The sequence below is a fragment of the Chironomus tepperi genome, unplaced genomic scaffold (assembly GCF_022539635.2).
Source record: "Chironomus tepperi strain 1889 unplaced genomic scaffold, CSIRO-AGI_Ctep_v1 contig_74, whole genome shotgun sequence".
NCBI lineage: Eukaryota > Metazoa > Arthropoda > Insecta > Diptera > Chironomidae > Chironomus > Chironomus tepperi.
This window is the reverse complement of record NW_027226196.1, coordinates 482,908-501,743: the sequence shown is the minus strand read 5'-3', so window position 1 is coordinate 501,743 and position 18,836 is coordinate 482,908. Positions and strand designations below refer to the sequence as shown.

General features: G+C 32.5%; 1 protein-coding gene across 2 annotated transcripts in view; it reads right to left on the bottom strand.

Annotated features, from left to right (window-relative positions):
- The window catches only part of Shab (Shaker cognate b), a 151,671-nt gene that overhangs the window by 99,254 nt on the left and 33,581 nt on the right, over window positions 1–18,836 (bottom strand). For both annotated transcript variants that reach the window (XM_070653959.1, XM_070653960.1), the window contains exon 3: window positions 3,923–3,970. The gene's annotated coding sequence lies outside the window, so the exon portion shown is untranslated. The remainder of the gene's footprint in view (window positions 1–3,922; window positions 3,971–18,836) is intronic.

Below are 18,836 nucleotides of genomic sequence, written 5' to 3'. Positions count from 1 at the left end.
TTGAGGATTGGGGGAGAGGAGTGAATGTCTAATTTGTAGAATTGATGCTTTTTATATAATTTTTAAGAAGGAATTTTAAATTGGGTAGCTTATTAATCCAGGATGTCCAGTAATTTCGATGTCACGGCTCTAATAAATTGAGACACTTTTCAAGACACTTTTAGTTGTATTTCTAATTCATGATGCAAAATTGCTGTTAATTACAATAGAAACTGGCAGAAGTTATCTAAAGACAGATCCAGCTTGCGACGAATTCTAAATGCGGCAATAGGTCCCTGTGCGCTGTCGCCAAGGAAATAAGTAAGTAATTCAAAAAAGCAAACTATATGTTGCTTCTAACCCACTTCCAGTTCCACACCGAAACGTAGTCTTGTTGTTAAATTCGGTTTATATCCTACATCATGTTAGAGTCACGTCGACTTAGTCGACTTAGAGCAACAACACAAGAAACTAGCAGAAGTAGCCGTTTTGGCCAGGAAAAGAAATCTGTTTAACTGCTTGATTAAAGCTCTACGATTCTCGGTTGATCAATAGAAACTAATCATCAACGGACTTGTACTATTTGGGTAGATCTAAGATTGATGTTTAAAATCTGTTGTACGGTAAAACTGAGCGAATTCATCCAGGATTTGCAAAAGACACAGTTATTGACAAATAGTCCTTTACTGATACTCTATAGAAGAGTCCTAGACAATAATTTGATAGATCACTACTAGTATTTTTGCCAATTCCAGCTGTATGAAATTTACAAACTTTTGCTTTAAATTTAAGTATTCCAAAATATTTCCTTCTCTGCTACAAAAAGCCTCTATAAAGTCAAATATTCCAACCACAAATTTTCATCGAAACTTCACAAATCATCAAAAGGCACAAAGAAGAAATACCCACAAATCCTAAAAAGCTTCTTAAAGAAGAACTTTTTTTCCTATAAAATATTTAAATTTTTCTTCTTTAAAAAATTCCACTCATTGCCAAGTCCGTCATTAGCTGTTCATATATTTCATCCCATAATCTTCATCACGCATAAATCATAAATTTATGTATTATTATGATTGCAAATTGTGAATATAAATTCGTTTTCGTCTCAAGTAGGCACGCAAGACCATAAAAACAATTTCCAATTCTATTCCCAATCTACATCCTTGCAATATCCTTAATAAAAAAATTTTCTATTTTTTTCGATTTTCAATTCCTTCTTTTGACCATTATAATGATTGCTTTGAGAGTAGCCGTGCACGCATACAAACGCATATAAAATCCACATGGAGTGTAGTTAAAGGCTGATGTGTGGATAATCGAAAGGAAGGAACATTTAGAGATTTACGAGATTCAATAAAGAATTTCATACTCTCGTTCTACTTCATTTGGCGGGACATAGTCAAGCATATCCCATATGTGCGTGTAGTTGTAAATTAAAATTGGATATTTGCTAAAGGAAATGATTCCAACAAAAACATATACACACTTTCGACATTTGTTTATGAAATTCGAAATAAAGTAATGGTGTGAGGATGAAAAAAGTTCTCATTTGCTGTATTTATGGCTGTTTAATGAGTGAAAAGAAAAACTTTTTCATTCAACTTCGTTCCTTTTTATTTCATTTGACGTCATGAGATTCATGTGAGGAAAGTTATCAGATTGACATTGTGGTTAGAGAGGGGAATTGTGGCGCTGTTTTTGAGGTTTTGGATGAGATTTAGAGTGTTATTTGAGGATATGGTAATCTTGAGAGGAACATGTCATAGAAAAATCGAAAAATGGTGCCTCTGACTGACGTGGAGCTGGATTTTACAAGCCTTTATCAAATTTGATTGCTGGAAATAGACAGTCCAGATCGAGTTTAAGGTCAGAATAGACTTGGATGTTCAGGCACCTCAAGTCGACTTGAAAAAATGTTAAACACTAGATTACGTGCCAATGACTAATGCTACAAGTTTGTTACACCATCCGTAATTGAAATCTGCAAGGAAAACGGCAACCGGAAGCTCCAAAAGATATTTGGTGCAGCACTTTGATGAAATAATCTTAGCTTAACTTGTGGACAGAGAGTTTGTAAAAGATGGGTGACAGATTCAGCAACAGAGTCAGATGAAAAGTATTTTGTTGCAATCCGAGCTTCACATAGGAGCATGGTTCCTTACTATGAACTTAATTACTGGAGCCATGCTCTGACTTGGAGCTTATGTTGCTACAAAAGGTTTTCCATCTGACTCTATTGTTGGCCGAATCCAAACCGAATCACAAAGCTTGTAAAAATTCTCAATTTCGACATCTAACTAGCATTCGTTCATTCCCGTCATACGGTATATTGCTTAAAGAACATGGTTACAGTAAGTTATGGCTTCATATCATGTTCCAATTAAGAACAGAGCTCGAAGTTTTTTAGGATTTTTTCAAGATTTTGTATGAAAAAGACTTTAGTAGACTTCAAGCTCTGCTTAAGATGAACAAAAGAACATAAAAGACTGCTCCTTTTGTTCCATTCATGACGTCATTTCACCAGAATACTATAATTTACTTCCAGTTGTAAAACATCACTCTGTAGGAGTTTCCCCACTGACACTTCATTCATAAAGTTCAATCTCGTGATCTCAATTTTTTTAAAGTTAACACTCTCTAAAGTTCATTCAAATGACGTACAGCAAGTCACCCAAAATGAACTTTAAATGATACAAATTTGTTTCCTACACAGAACTTTTTCTTAACGCAAAAAAAGTTATAAAAATCCAGATAGTTTGATGAAATCTACCCTCGTCTTGTAAATTAATGTGATCAAGGCATACACAGAAATATTTTTACGATAATGCCTTTTATGCCTCAACATCTTTTTGACACATACATAAAACTATGAAAATTAAGGATTAGAGCTTTGCTTACGCAGCACAAAATGTCACATATACAGCTACATATTTACATAATTTGTTAATAATTATAAGGCATTCGGTCAAGCAAAAAAATCTCATTAGATTGTGTTTTTATGGTCGTTTGATTAATCGTGAAGTAAAATCGTTATTTATAGTTAGACTATTAACCGTTGCCACGGAGTCGCTTACAATTCTGAATATCGCATTTCTTCAAGTCATTAAAGAACCCAACATAAAGGAACATTTGAAAGGGAAAAGAAAAAGAAAGGAAATAAAAATGGAATTGAATTTTTTGTTATGAAAGGAAAATTATATCACATAGAGTAAATTTCTAAATTGATTACATGACGTTTTGACTTAATTTCATTTTACATTGTATTTATGTATGGAAATTTTCTGTTGAGATTGACGTGGATTTTTCATATTTTTAGTTGAATGTTTAGTTAATGTGTAGTAAACTGAACGGGCTGAGTTAAAACGTAACTCGACAAATCGACTTGTAACCATATTTTGCCTTTTTCCAACCCACATCCTCTACCGTCCCCATTCTCTCCCTTTTCCACCCTAACACATTTACCTCTTATAGCATTACGTAAAAAAAAGAACGGACTCAAAGTGAAAATTTGAGATTTTTTAAATTTTTAATTTAAAAATTGAATTCCCGAAATGCATGGCATAGAAAAAGCTCTAAGCCCGGTTTCAAGACACTCGTCAGAGACTAAATTACAGCGAATCTAATAAGAAATCAGAGTCACGCTGGCCTGGTATTGGAGATTTAGCATTTTCCACGTCATGTACCTTGCAGGATTTTTACTAGTGTGATCAAACCAGGGCTTCAATAGCACTTAATCCCTTTGAAAAATTGAAAACTCATCATTGTTACAACAGTGTCTGATTTTAAGGCAACGCCATTCCGAGTGGACTAAAATACGCTAGAATTGGCTATCAACTAGACATTGACTTGCCATCAACTAATCGTAACGTATTTTTGTCCACCAGGGGAATTAAGATCAATTAAGATAACATCCTGAAATATAAATTGAATTTACAAATCTCACCTTAAAAAGGAAATATCCCAAAATCTGGTTCTACTTTTGATTTTATGTCTGGAAATAGATAAGAAAAATAGAATAAATTAGTTAATGTTATGAAATTAAATCTAATTTGCTTTAGTTTTATGCAATAATTTGAGTAAAAGCCCATTAAGCATGGTAGCAAGAGTTTAGAAGTATTCGAAGTTATGTGGAGCCGAGTCGACTCACAAACTCGTAAATTGAAAGCCCATAATACCAAATTTAACTCAAAATCCACTTTAATTCTCAAACTTCAACAACGCCTAAATGACATTTAATTCCATTTATTCACACCATGAATATATTCTATAAAAATTCTTATTTCCTCCTCAAAAGCTCCTGCATGTCAAGACTTTAGACACAACAGATGATTGACCATTAAAATTCAAAATTACTTGAAAATAGCCTAGACTCAATTAATATGAGTCACGTAGCTTTTTTTGATTGCTTTCTTGTACCTTAGGGATAATAAAAATAATATGTAAGTTCTTTCGCTCTTGCTGTGACTAAGGTGATGTAATGTGCGTGGCGAATTTGATAAATTATGTGGAACTTGATGTGATTTAGTTAATAGTAAATTGAGCTTTTTGGTAGGAAAAATTCAAGAATGTACTAATGGAACGTTTAGTTATTACGTTTAGGGAGGAGGGATGGAAATTCCGACTAATTCATTGTTCAATTCTGCAACGTTAAAAGCTAAAGCGAGACCGAGACCAAGACATCCAAGACTGGGTCTCAAGCTTTGTTAAAATTATAGTCTCGGTTCCGCTTTTGGACTTGGTCTCGATATCAAAAATTCATCAAATCCAAGACTTTGAGACCCCTTAGAATATGCAACGGTTTTTTGTTGAAATTTGAAATTTCTACAATTTATTAAAATACTTTTTTGAAATTTTTTTGACCGTTATTTTTTCAAATGATTTATTTTCATATTTATTTTTAGGACAATTTGAGTTTGCAGTGTTTCTAAAGAGTTTACAATCTAGCTTCTAAATTGAAAAAAAACAGTTCTAAAACTCTCATTCTTGAATATTTAAATCAAAAAATTGACAATTCTTAAAGCAATTGTCTGAATATTTGGGTTGTCCCAAACTTAAGTTGACGTTAATGGAACAAGTGAGAAATAAGTAAATTTAACAAGCACAAAATCAATTTACTGTTTCCTCGAAAAATGTCTCGTCGTTATCATCTTGCCTTCTTCTTGTCTCCGCCGCTGTTTATACATTAAATTACTCTTTAATATTCATATTCAGCTATTAAACCACAAAGATCCATAAATTAAAATGTAAAATGAGTAAAAAACTGTCTTTTCTGTGTCAATACAATGGCCATAAATTTGCATAATGTTGTTTGCACCCTTTTCATGCGACACAGTGTGATCAATATAATCTAGAAGTTTTTTTTCTCGACATTTCTCCAACTTTCTTTTTTTTTGCTTCTTTTGGAATGAATCTCACTCTGCATGAGAATATTTTGGCACTTACTATATATAGGAACTAAGTAAATGTTACACATAAATGTGAGCTTTTTTATTAAATTTAAGTTTTTGTACAGACGGCTGTGATGCACAATCTGGATTCAATTTTATTAAATTTTATACTTTTCTCGATAGTTTTTTTGGAATAATTTGGTTATGAGGTTCTCAATTAAGGGTAGTAGTATCATGTGGAGCTTTTAAGTAAGCTTTTAAGGGATGTCAAGAATAAAATGTGGTTAAATGTTTAAGTTCTTAAGTTAACTGGTTGTAATTGGCTAATGACTATGGATAGACACCTATAGAGGCAGTTTCAGACGTGAATTGAGAGACACCACGGCTTACAGATGGTCCACATGGCCTGCAAATTGAGCACGTACTCAACTTAACCTCCAAATTACATATTCCATGCTACCTTCTAAAAACCACTTCCTTATCAATATCCACCTCAAACTCTTCATGTCCACATCCACTAAAGTTAACAAATATAGAACAGATAGCTGTTTTGTGGACGGTCGAACGAGTTTGTTTTGCTGTGTCTTATAAATAAAATATATTATTTTATGTGAGAAGCAAAAAAAATGAAGGAAACTGGAGCAGAGAATTTATACCGCATAAATGGGATTCTCAAAAGTGCCATTGTTTTTCATCTTCTTCACATTTAGCACAAAAAAGGGAGAAAAAAATGTTTAAAAAATTGTAATCGTTTGCTTTTATTGGATTGTTACTTCCATTTGAGATGAATTCTAGGTCATGTAGTATTAAAGGACGTGTTTGATGAGTAAAGAAAAATATTTAAAGTAATTTGATCTAGTCCGAGGGAGACTAAAGAGGTCCAACAGATATACAGCATGCTGAATTGGTACAGAAATAAAATTATGGTACTCAAAAGCGGTCTTTGTGCATGTTAGGAGAAAAAGGCTTCGCAACGGAGCTTTTAAGGATCTTTAAAAGCTCTTTTATTAAAACCAAATGGAAACCGCCTCAATGTGGATTGATATGGATGTATTCCTGAATTTGGCATCCATATGGAAACTAAACTGAAGCAGCTTCTGTGCTTTCTCGAAATCCCGGTTTTTTGATTGAAATTTTCCGAATTTCCCGGGATATACCGTTCACAATCCTGATAACGAGAAAGCATACCAGCTTCCATTTGATGCTAATAAAAGAGCTTTAGTGGAAAGCTTTTAAGCTCAGTAGAAGAGCCTCTTTCGTTTGTGGTATTCGGGATTGTCAAATTTAGGCTTTAAATCAGTGATATCCAAACTATTTTGTACCACGACACACTTTAGTGGTAAGATACGACCGAAGATGCACCCTAAATGAGGTTTATAGCAATTGCTAGAGTACCACGGTACACAGTGTGAACAACACTGCTTTAAACCATCAGAAACACGTTAAAAATCTTCTAAAAAATGACGCAAAACTTTAAATTTGACAGCATTAAAGAGCATTCAACTGAACCCTTTAAATAACAAAAAAAATAAGCATTCTATCATCATTAAAAATTCATTTCCCTGTATACATAAACGACTAGAAAAAAAACTAGCAAGATGATCCCAAAATGGAAAACTTTTTCATGTATATCTAAATTTGATATCAGCATAGACGAAATTCTCATGAATATATTTACATACAAGCTCGTTTATTCTATTATTATGTATTATAGCGCTTCTGCATCCTTTCTCATCCTCATGTGCATTCTCACGTATTTAAAACTTTCTCACGAATTCAATGAAATATTCCTTTTTTGTCAAGAATGTTCCTGAATATCATGTCATTGTTCACTTTTTTTGGAGACGATAAAAAAGATGTCTGTAAGTTTTCTTCAAATCCTTTATTTGATTCCTTCCTTATCCCCCATTTTCCCAACATTGAATTATTCACCTAACCCATACCCTAATTTTATTTTTTCCCTGTACATTTATTGATAATATTTCTCTTTTTTCCCCGTTGACAATACTTGCTGCTTGCTGTTATAAGACTGTCTTGGGTAAGGATGTGTGCTACATGTGAACAGGTGTGCATAAAGATTGTTGATATTTCCAACTCGTATTCATATTCCTCTTCATAAATTTTATGATCTCCATATGTGATGCATAAATCAAGTGATGTGATAAGACATTTTTTGTGCCTCCTTTACGTAAATAGCGCACGCAAATTTTTTCGAGTTATTATGAAAATGGTACACTTTGTGTCATTATTTTTACTGTATGGAGGTCTAGGACTGAGTGAAATTATAATGAATATGCAGTTTTATACAAGGTCTATGGATGTATAATAATTTAGGCTTAAGAAGTGCATGTGTTGGCATCTTATGGTTCCTAAAAATTTGAGATCGAACAAGAGCCACAGGCTTGCTTTTTCTGCATTTTAGATGCATAGTGCTTCAATTTATGGCTGTACTTTATAGTTGTTAGATGATACCTACTAAAAACGAAACTCTGCCTTTCTACTACTCAGATTTACATAACCAGTTGATGTCTAGCCCAAACGTATTTTTGTCCACTCTGATTAACCCAAACACCACGTGTTAGCTTAGAAACAACTTTGTCAGTATTTTATCGGCAAAACTCGAAGCTGCCCAATAGGCCCTGTGACAATGGAAAATGCAGTTCGTTATATTGCCATGACAATGACATGACATTACATTGACATAGCATGACATGACAAGACTTTGGCATATTAATGATGTCATATTCATTATATTAATCATGACGTTTTAGTCAAAAAATGCTAATTGTTCAATTTTTGAGATTTAAAAATCATAAAACAGGAATTCATTCCTTGGGTTCAATTCCCTAAGCTTTGTAAAAACCTAATCTTTGCGTATAAATTTTTTTTTAATGATCAAACCTAAAGAGCTCTGCAATGGCACCTTTTTCATTTGTGTCATTCGTGAAAAGCGCTCAAATTCCCTCATTAAAGCCAAATTCCTCTACTTTTGTTTACAATTTCATTCCATTTACATTTCTTACACACAATTTGCCGTCTATATAGTATTGTTCCCTCTTTATCTCCATACGAGTATGTGTATGTTCACTAAAAGCTTCTCATTCTCAACAATTGACGCGATTCCATTTCATATGAGCAGAGCATGTACAACAACAAGCGCTGTTGTACATATGAGCGTCATAATAATAATCATAAAGGCAGAAGAAAAATGAGATATTTTCAATATAGCATCCAATGTCATTTATCATTTTTGCGTATTGAAAGTGTTTTTGTCGCCGCTGCTGATATGATGATAAATAGATAGAAAATTATAGAAAAGACTGAGTAGGTTTTTTTGGAGGTAGGCGTGTAGCTACACAATGAATGTACAGCATATTCACAAAGAATAATAAGTAAATATGACATAGTCACAAAAAAATAAGCAAATAACAATGAAAATGATTTGCATTCATTAATATTTCAGGCGGTGGTGGTTAGTATATGGGACATAAAGGCATCATTAAAAACCAACAAGTGATAGTTGTTCGTGGCTTCCCTCTTTTGTCATTGCCGATTATTATATGTCATTCTGTTATTAGTTTAGTTTTTTTTTGCCTTTTGTTGTTCCTATTTTTTTTGGCTTATAATTTTTCCTTCTAATTTATTTGTTGCTGCTCAGTCGATGGAAAATTTTGATCGGTCATTCGATTTAAAGAATGATAAATGTTGTATGACAAAATTTTATTCGTGGATTGTCAGCAGTTTTCTTGTGAATTTAGGAGAGTATATTGTATGATTAACAATAGGATATGGTAGACATTTTAATGGTGTCATTTGATTAATTCGTGGGATTCGAACATGAGATCAGCTGGATAGAAGGAGATGGGAATATAATAGTGACAACGCACAAGTTGCCAGTTACTGGGTTATTAGAATATAGATGCCGTTATGTCATAGTAGTTGCAAACTTCAATCAATTGTTTGTTAGAGCGTGAAAGCAAACGGCATAGACCAAAAATCAGACTCCAGACCGATTTGATTCTGAGTTGAGTCTGGATTTTATCAAATCCAACCTAGAGCCGGAGTCACAGGCAAGTTGAAGTGCAGTCTTGCACTAAAGTAAATAATCCTACAACTACTTCTCTAATTATGAAATATTAAGGAGTGTAAACTCCTCAAATTGATGAGGAGATTTAAGATTTCAGGAATATTCGAAATTCTTAATCACAGATGCTTTATATTCACACTGTCAATTTTGATTTGTCCTTCTCAAAACTAAGTTTTGAAAAGTCTAATTAGAAGGACATGACATTAACTAGTCAAATGACCTTTTTGTCCAATCCGGCAGACATCATACATATGACAAACCAACGACTGCTTCGTTAATGGTCTGCTGCTTAACCTACTACCTAAACCTAATACAAAAATCATCTTTAGTGTACATAAACCTTCAAATTTTCTTTACATTATAATTTGATTGACTTGCAGGAAGAAGAAAACCTGCCAATTTTATATTTTTGAGTTTTTAATATTTATAAATTCAAAATATTTCTGATTGTTATTTTTAGATAAAGCACAGTCGATAAAGTTACGTTGCCGCACAATCAATTCTTCAAATGACTAAAAAAGATCAAAATTCTCATAAAAATCAATAATAATCTCCATTAAATATCACAAAGTCGACCTTGGATTATATCCACAAAATAACAATCAAAATTTATTGCCATGTTGTTACCTACAGTTACCCAATTTCATGGTTCCCACAATCCATTTCTAATCCACCGCAATAAAATAAAATCCATAGCAATAGTTTAACTCATTTAATGCCTTACAATTGTCTCTCTCTCATCCCCAATAAAATTTTTTTTTGTCAATAGAACCTTCAATAATTTCTGTCATCATCGTTTATTTGATATTGAAGGATGAGCAAAAAAAAAAAATGCTCGGCAATAACTCGATTCAATTGACTGAACCTTATTCACTGATTTAGGAAATTTTTTCTTCTTCATTTTTGATGTTATTTATTAGAACTGTATACCTCAAACCCGGGAAATATATTCGGATGAGGAACCGCCGTTAGAACAGAGGTGAACAGTCTTTTATTTTACGCGACACTCCTTGAAAGTAAGCCTGAACTAAAACCACACACTGCAGATAGTTCATTAAACTTCCGAAATTTATTGACGGCACACGAGACTGCCGAGTCTGACGAGGTTGACCACCATTGCGTTAGGGAGATATAGACGGCAAATGTTTAGGAGCAAAAAATTACTGCCGAACCTATCAATGCTGATTTTAATTAATACTTTTGATGCATTTACTTGGCAAATACAATAAAGATGCCAAATGTCACCAAGATGATCAAAAATGTGGCATGTAGGTAGAGTCTCACAAAATTATTGGCTCTAATTATTCATCTGCTAAGGTTTACTAGTTAAACTCTAGTTTCCTAACAGGCAAAGCATGTTTTCATGGTACAGAATTACCACTACAATATATAGAAGCGGTCTTTATGCCTGTCAGGGATTGACATTACGGTATAGTGCCAGGATATTGATGGATACTACTTAATTTTTCAAAAATTGAGGAATTGAGAAAGCCCATGTCTGATATCAAAGCTGACCAAATGTAAAATGTATCCCTGATTGTATCCTTTCTTGTGGTATCCTTTTTTGCCGCTAATAAGACCGATAATATTAGGACTATATGTGGGGATGCTTACGTTATCGAAAATTCCTCATCTATTGTGATCCAGTCCCACAATCAGTTAAAGACTGAAGGCTTGTCTATCGATTATTTCCGAAATCAATTTGTACAGCAAAGGCAAGATAAGATTCTTGGGTTTTCTATTAGTAAAATAGGTTGTAACCCAACTTCAGATGTTTAATAATATATTCCTACACAATCCCCCACCTTCGTACGTTATAAGTGAACGGCCCCTAGTCAAAATTACACAAAAAACCTCTAACAATGCTTATCGACCTTCAAATTCTTCACACCGTCATGTATCTTCCGGGTTAATGTAATACAGAACCAAAAGTAAAAAGGACAAAAGAAAAATAGAAATGAGAATGGAATTTAATTCAAGAAAGGAAGGCCGTTTAAGAAGAAAAAGACGAAAAAATTCCAATTCAAGTGGAATCGTAGCTATCAAAATTGATCGAGTGAAAGCAATCGATAAGCATTTGTTCCCTTTAATTGATGTTTACATAGTCGAAGCTCATAAAAATACTTCATTAACCACTCAAACATTTTGTGGATGTTCGACTGTCTATATCGCTCAATATTGAATGTCAGTGGAAAATTGAAAATTGAGATCAACAAAAAATATTTTATGAGATTTTATGGCCGATCATTAAAATGAAATTCAAAAGTTTACAATTTATTTTTTTTGACTTTTTATGACTCTCAAGATTTCCTTTCTTTTTTTTATGTAAATAAATTATCAGCTCTTCTTTAAATGATGTACTAGGAAATCATCTGGTATAAATATCTGACGTACTAGTTTCTATTTCATCGCTTTTTTCATGACGTCGTCGTGTGGCTGCTGGTGAGGAAAATTTTTTCTTCACAGTCATTTACTTCGTTTCATCATCATTAACTACACAATGCAATATACAGCAGCTATTTTAAATAAATTTTAAAGTTGGCAAGTTATGGAGAGAATTTTTGGATTTTAAGGCGCATTTTTTGAATTTTATACAATTTGGACACATTAAAATGCTGTTCATTCGACAGTCAAAGAGACAGTTTAATTAGAACCACGCGATTACTGCCTACCAGTGGCTTATTGTGGAATTTCGATAAATAATGGCCTACAAACGATTACGTTATGACTGACAATGCCTTTGTTTAGGCAACTGTTTCTGTCTTTGATTAGGTAAACCTAAAGCTTGGCATTGCCTTGGCGCTGATCATCATTTCTAGACACATCTAGCTCCTGGGCAAATCCATGAGTGAGAAAATGTCACTAAAAAGTTTAAATTAGCAAAATTTCTTTAATTTCATCCTAAAAATTTGTTCTGTAGCTTCCCTTAACTTAAGGCAGGACTGCCTTTTGTAAATGCAAATGATCTTAATACAAACGGTACTGTCTAGACAAAGGTGAAGCTCCCATGTTACTATGATAAAACTAGACCTAAGAGCATGCTTTCATTGTACCAAATGACCACTAAGGTGCCTAAAAGCGGTCTCTTTTGGTTAGGATAGACTGTTAGGGTATTCAGCTTTCTAAAGGCACCTAACAGGGATCATGGGTTTTTAGATTTAGTTGCCCGTAGCGATGTGGATTCTTTAAACAACTTTAAAAGCTTTATGTTTATATTTAAAGTGTGTAAATCAACTACCAATATATTCGCGAGTGGACAAACATTCATTATAACTAACTAATGGCAAGTAAATCTAGTCAATGTCTATTTCAACCGTATTTTAATCCACTCAAGATGAATCCACAAAACAATTTAACATATTCCATCTCTTTCTGTATTATTTACTACCCTACTCAAACAAACACAAAACAATTAGTGGATCATGAACAGCACAAGTGTGACTTGATGGTGATGACGAAAAATAAGAAGAACTGAGCGAGAATAGATCAATTAGATCATCAATATTAAGCATCTAATGTGCAATTGATGCACGGCATGAATGTGATTAAAAATACTTTTTGTGGTTAAATTGAGAATTTTATGACTAAAAATATAATTTATATGTTTGTAAAGGCACAAAGAAGCATAACTTTCACTGTTAGAGGAATTCCATTCCTTTCTTAAAAAGAAAAATATTTTCATAAACTCTATGAATGTTTATTTTATCGAGAATAATTTTTTTTTGCTCCGTTTGTTTGTTTATGGCAAAGTCAGTGGGTAAAGAGAGAAGAGAGAAGCAACGTTTTTTTTTACTGCCTGCCATAAATTTTCTGCACTGAAAACACAGAAATTGATGACGACAGCATTTATACGCAAAATATACACGCGCTTAAGTTATGATTGCTGAAATCAAATAGATTTGATGAAAAATTTTCAAAAAATAAACACATAAAGGAAGGATGGCAAGTCGAGATAGCACTCTCTTTTTTTGAGGGTTGCAAGATTTCCGCAAATGCCAAATATACTCGAGAGTGATATTATCGAATAACATGTTCGGAGTCGCGGATTTTTATAGTGAAAATCATAAAATTGATCAGGTGGTTTTTTTGTGGTCGAAAGCATCGCTTAGCATCGCACATACGTGAACAAGCACAAAAGCAATACAGATATAGGTGTATGTGTATACATGTATCGAGTGCCAGTGTTGTTATCACGATGAATGTTTAGTTTAGAGTGACTTTATCTATACTCACTTCCCATGTAACCCAAATGCTCCATATGTATTCCTCAAGAACTTTTATACATATGGAACATTTTGGTTACATGGGTTAAGTGATTAAAATTTGGTCGATGGCTTAGTGGTTTTGTTCTTCGGGATTTAATCATTAAAAAAAAAAAGTGATCATGGGTTCGAGACTCGGCAGGGGAAATTGTTTTCATATCCTTTTTCGAATCATATGCACTGGAAATGCAATGAGTTTAAAGAAGTGGTTCCGATTCTCAATTACAACTGAAGATCTGGTTTTGAGTGCGGTGGTTTATCAATACATCACTCGATAAACTAGATCTGAGTCTTAAATGGCGCGAAGCTCTGGATCTTTCAGAGTAAAAAGCTATTGTTTGTTAAGGATATACACTAAGACTTGTAAGTCTCGGTCTAGAGAATTAGAATGCCACATTAAAAAGCTCGTGATATATAAACCTTTAAAACTTTACATGATTTGGATCAAGTTTACAAATCTCTGAATCAATAGGCTATCTAAAGTCAGACTGCAAGCTTCAACACATTTTTCAAAAGTAGTTCGACAATTTCAATCGTTGAATCCTAATCAAAAGCCATGAATGAGTAGCACTAGTCAGTGTTAATGTCAGTTAATCGATTCAAAATCCGAAAACAAGCCAACGTGACTCTAGCATGGTTCCGAATTCAAACTGAATCCAAAATCCAATACCAAGTCAGGGTCAAGTCTCCTGAGGCTGGATTATTGATCAATTAACTTAGCCTGTGGAAAATTCATAATGACAAGAAGCTTTATAAGCATTATAAACATTAAAAAGATCAATCCACATAGATTAACAACACTGTCAACGCACAAACAGAGGAAAAAGAAAATCCTCTCTGATTTCCAATTTTTCATTTCTTTTTTCATAAAAAAACTCACCGCATACACAAAAAAAAAATGTTTTTTCACTGCTGATTATTTATAAATTTTTCAAATTTATTTCAAATAAACCATTAATTTTCCTTTTAGTGCATATTACAAACTGAGAGAGATGAACAAAACTAGATTTACTAGTGAAGTCATACTGATGATGTGTCTAATGAACATGTGTTGTTGTTTTTGTAATCCACTGACTCTATTCTTAAAATGCTCAAAATTTGAAATGAGAATTTTCTCGTTTTTCTTTTAAATTCGGCTTTATGGCGACGTAGTCGTTTATTTTTTACTTTCAATCTTTCAGTCTCTTCTTCAATAACACAATATGTACAATGTGTATTGAATGATGGTTAATGAATGAAAGTTAATTTCTCATTCTCATGATGAATTAAGGAAAAGAAATTAATGATTTATTTTGAAATGGAAAGAATGCTTTGTTCAATCGACACTTTACTTTAAAGTGTGTTGACTGGATGATTCGTGGAAATTAATAAACTAAATAATTCAGTCATCTCGGATTTATTCTTGTTTATTTTTTAATAAATATCTTTGTATTTCACCTTGTAAATGAAATGTTGTTTATTTCAAAAGTTGTTGTCGTTTGTCGTACGATGAAACGTTTGCTGTAACATGTGTTAATTTCCTTGTTTTCCACTGAGATTTCTGTAAATTTTAATTAAAACTGTACTAATTTTTGTGATTAAAAATGTTTTGTCAGCTCAGTATTTTTTATGGCTGTTTTCTCTTCTTTTTATCAAAATTTGTTCAAAAATTGTATCCTCTCAGAAATTTTTCGCCTTCTCGGAAGTATTTTTTAACCATTTATGTCATCTTGGAAATATTTTGTCTACTCAGTGGTTTTTATAGCTGTTTTGTCTTCTCAGAAAATTCGGTTTTATTTGCTCAGAAATACTTTTTGGTTCTTATCATCTTTGAAACATTTTGTCTGCTCAGTAGTTTTATCATCATAGAAATTCGTTATTATTAGTTCATAAGTTCAGTTTCTCAGTAATTTTCGTCTGGTTTTTTATCATCTTGGTCTACTCAGTTTTGCTTTGTCTTCTCGAAAATTCATTTGAAATTTTTTTTGGCATTTTCAACATTTGGACGCATTTTGTCTGCTCAGTAGTTTTTTGGATGTTGTGTCTTCTCGGAAAATTAATCAAAATTTGTTATACTCGGAAATTTCATCTTCTAAGAAAAAATTCATTGGAAAAATTTGTCTGTTCAGTAGTTTTAATGGCTGTTTCGTCTTCTCGGAAAATTCATTTGCCTGCTCGGAAATTATTTTTTGAGAATATTTATCATCTTGGTAACATTCTGTTTAGACGTTTTTATAATTATTTTGTCTTCTCAGAAAATTCATTAACATTTGTTCAGAAATTGTATCTTCTCAGAAATTTTTCGTCTTCTTGGAAGTCCTTTTTTCTCAGAAAACTTAGCCTTTTTGACAATTTATATCATTTTAGAAACATTTAAATAGATAGATTCAGAAAATTGCGTCAGAATTGCGTCGACTCAGGAAACATCCAAAAATTGAAGAAAATTTCAAAAATTCAATATTTAACAAATTTTTTTCAGTCCAGTAAACCCCAAAAAATTTGTTCATTCAACCTCAAAAAAAATAAAATGTTCCATAAATTCATTCCGGAATTTTTATTACCTTTTACTAAAAACTCTTTGAAGTACTAAAAACTTCACATTCAACAAAGTTCGCACATCAGTTACTTTCTTCTTTAATATTTTCAATTATAAACTTTATTTATCCTCACTTGGTGTGAACTTCACGTTTAGAGTAAGATGAGTTATTCTCCCCATAATACAACAATGTTTCCATCTCACTCGATGCTCTATCATCTTTCTCGTAGATTGTGATGAGGATGAGAAATAGAGAGAATATTGATATACATAGTGACTGTTGTTAACAAAATGTTATGGTAAAAATAGATTGCGATTTTTCTTCCTTTCTATTTTGCCGATTTTTCTCTTTACTTACAAACTACTCATCTCGCATGTCGCATCGTGTGCGAAATGATGAGAGAATAAGATTTTTCGATTTTGATTGCCGAGGTGGAGAGAGTAAGTAAAGAAAAAAAATTGGAGTTGAGTCGCTGACTACACACCGTAAAAAAGAACCTTCAAACGTGTCTCGATCTCAATGTAAAGTCCTCGGTTAACTTAAAATGCAATTTTCAAGTTTGACATGCTTTTTCACTTGAGATCATCAACTTGACAACGACGACGAGAATTGGGATGTAAAGATACAAAAGAGATCATCAGCACTGATTCTAATGAGAAAAATATCATCTCGCTCAATTTAAATTTAAATGGCAACATAGCGTAAGCATCATCAGCAGTAATGATTACAATTTTACATGCTGTAAGTCAGTGGTGTGCTACATATTTGTTGCGACACACTAGAGTGTCGCTTGAAAGTGTCATGAACCGTGTACCGAGTCAAGTTTCAGTCTAGACTTATCACCAAGGTGTGCCTCCAAATAATAAAAGGTTGTCCACCCCTGCTGTATATATTTCAGTCTCTCATTCCATTTTCATGGCTGATACCATATTATTTTATTCCACCGTTCACATATATGAATGTCATGCCGTAAGTGCATATGGCATTTTTATAATTTAATGTCAAGTCATAAAATTTATGTCATTAATAATTTTTTCCATACTTTCTTTTTTTCTCTCCTGAGTGAAATTTTGCATGCACTTTATAAATATAATTGAAGAGGATGAAGATATAATACATGTGAAGACAGTCATCGGGAAAAATTTTTATGGTGGATGGAAACTTTATTGTAGATTTCTTAATATTTTCTTATTTAGTTAAGTGAGTTGCAGCAAGTTTTAGAAGTTTTATGAATTGATGATGCAGTTGGATTTTATTTAGAAGAAATAAGATAGTTTTTAAAGGATTTAAGGCGAATTTATGTGATTATGGAGCAACAAAGAATAAAAAATAGAGTTCGTCCAAAAATACAGAACAAATATTACAAGTCTGCAGACATGTACGAACTAAAAAACAAAGTCCAAAACTGCAGTTCAATGCTTCTTGGTCAAACTTTACTTCAAAGTCTCACTTAACCTGCAATTTTACCAAATATTAATCTGAATTTTTCAATTTTTAACATGTTTTTGTTAATGTTAATATCACAACTTATTCTTGCCACTTTTTTTTATCATTACTTTAAAGAAATTACTTCCTAATTTCTTCTCAATTTCAAACTAAATCAAAAAAACTTTTCGAAGTGATAAAACTTTTTTTAATGTCCAAAATTTTAGTTTGAATTTTAAAAAGTCGTTGAATTTTCTGTGTTTAGAGAAAAATGGCTAGAAATTATCTTTTTTTAAAATTAACTAATTTTTAGGACATGAAATTTCTGTGTAATGCCAGGGCCAGACACTAACCATACAAAAGTTATACATATAAAAGTTGTAGATGTCATTTGAATTTGTGATAGTGGGATAGTGTCTGATCCTTGGTTTGATGATATCTTCATCAATAAACATAACAACCGCAATATTTACCCATAAATTTAAATTTTTTTCAATTTTTATTTCACTCGATTCAACTAAGTTCAAACTTAGATCATAACAAAACCATTTGACTGCATATGGATGTAGTAAAATACTTTCTTGCAAGCTTCACATATTTACTCTTAGCAAAATTAAATTCACTAGAAAGTTTCTAGGTTATGCAAATAATAACTACATCGTAATTTTAAGAATTCTTACTAAAAATTGTATCGAAAAAGTGGAGCAAAATTCACTTCCAACAAAATATTCTGATTTCCTTTCCAATTCACTTTAAGTGAGCTTGAAATTATTTATTTATATTTTGCTTCATTTAAAATAATTAAAATCATTTGTGCGTTTACGATCTCATATGTTGCGCATCAATCCTCTTTCATATTAAGCTCTTAATGAATATTGTGATGGAATTATCAAAATCAATTATTATTTTATAATTTGATAGCATTTTAATTTTAGATAAAATATCAAGCATTCAAATTGCTGCATCAATGACTGCAAAATTGTAATTTTCAAAAGTTCATTAAACTTGCTTGAAAATTTATTTTTTTGGCTGCAAATTGATTTGAACAATTTTGTTCGATTTAATAAAAGCTTTTTTCAGGTGTCTAGGACGTCCTTATGGAAAGCTTTACGCTCATAATTCTCGGCAATCAATGATAAACTGAGTATCAAGTGCTTTTGAATTCTCGTTCATGCGACAC